At 37.5% G+C, this 1425-nt stretch overlaps 1 long non-coding RNA gene across 1 annotated transcript; it reads right to left on the bottom strand.

The window, feature by feature from the left end:
* Positions 1 to 492: 492 nt before the first annotated feature.
* Positions 493 to 1153, bottom strand: LOC137581411 (uncharacterized). The gene is made up of 3 exons (XR_011033138.1): positions 1064 to 1153; positions 810 to 1002; positions 493 to 756 (listed from the first exon to the last, which is right to left on the bottom strand). It is a non-coding gene; the product is annotated as an uncharacterized lncRNA (long non-coding RNA).
* Positions 1154 to 1425: the final 272 nt, after the last annotated feature.

Below are 1425 nucleotides of genomic sequence, written 5' to 3'. Positions count from 1 at the left end.
GCCTTTCGACGTCATTCGTCATAAAGTTTTGCAGTATTTATGAGTCGTGGTAATTAATAAATTTCTGGCTAGAAATTGCATTAAAAAGGAAATAAAAGAAAGATTGAACGAAAACGAAGCGAAACATACAGTATTTTCGCTTATGATCTAGGCAATAAAAAAGTCTCTGGCCAAATGATTGATTCCCCCCAATAAAAGGCAAGAGTAAAACCGCAAAAAGGCTTATTTATGACGCACGTGGCCAAAAAAGTTATGAACAACGTCGGGGTCACCATTACTCATACATCCAGCCATACATATGTATGTACATACATAAATGCCCTGCCGATCAATCACACTTACAATTTGAAGGTTTTTCTTCTTGCTCTGTCGACGTCGTTCTTTCTTTTGATAAATGTCACACGCCTCGCGGCAAGAGTCTTAACATTTTCCCCTCCAACATCCCCCTAAGCGCATTCACCCAGTCGCACCGCAATTGTGAAAACTGTAACATTTTCTTGGAATTTTTTTACTAAAGCATTCTCAAGGATATGCGTTTACAATAAAGTATCCTGAACTGGCACTGGGACTGGGGTGTTTGTATTGGAGTTGGAGTTGGAGTTGCAACTCGGGTCCCAAAGCGATTTTTTGTTCATGTTTCTTTTTTTTGCTTTTTTTTTTTTGTCGTTGCTGCTGCTCGTTTCTTGCCTTCCTTGCTGTCTCGCGTGTCTGACAATCCTTTAATTTATGCAGCTCAAGGGAGGACTTTGATTTCTTCTGAGGGATTTAGTATGTAATTAGACAGTATTTGATTTCATTTTAAAGCTTACTCATAATCTTCAGTCGTCACACAGAGCATTTCACATTCCTTTTGGTTCCGAAATTGATTTAAATTTCCACCTGATCCTTTGAAGAAGAACTCAAAGCAAGTATTCAACTCGGAGTTATAGGTGTACATGAGAAATCCAGACATTTTTGATTTCGCAGCACCGACTGAGTGCTTCTCGCAGCAGGCGGGGTCATCTAATCGAATGGATTGCTACTAATCAATTGCAAACTATCTAAAAATTCAAAACACACTTACAGTCGCCTAAGCTAAGATCCCAATTAGAGATAAAACACACGTTAAACACTATAAGGGACAACGCCAGATTAGACATTGTGCACCAGCTAAAGTGACAACTTGAACTAGTTTTAAACAGTATTCGCTCGTTTTGCTATTTTACAAGGTATAATTTAACATTATATTTCATTTGCCATGGTTAACCTAATGTAGCATAACCTAACTATACAAGTTCCCGACATTTTCTCAATGTGCATATTTAGTTTTTGAATTATGAAATCTCTCATTGTTACCTTGAAATCATAATTTTGCACGGATACGCTCGAGTCCAGTCTGGTTAGAAGAGTGTTACTTGGATTAGATTTACAAAAATACTTATTATT

Source organism: Drosophila tropicalis, unplaced genomic scaffold (genome assembly GCF_018151085.1).
Source record: "Drosophila tropicalis isolate 14030-0801.00 unplaced genomic scaffold, ASM1815108v1 contig_845, whole genome shotgun sequence".
NCBI classification, from domain to species: Eukaryota; Metazoa; Arthropoda; class Insecta; order Diptera; family Drosophilidae; genus Drosophila; species Drosophila tropicalis.
This window is presented reverse-complemented; position numbering and strand designations above follow the sequence as displayed.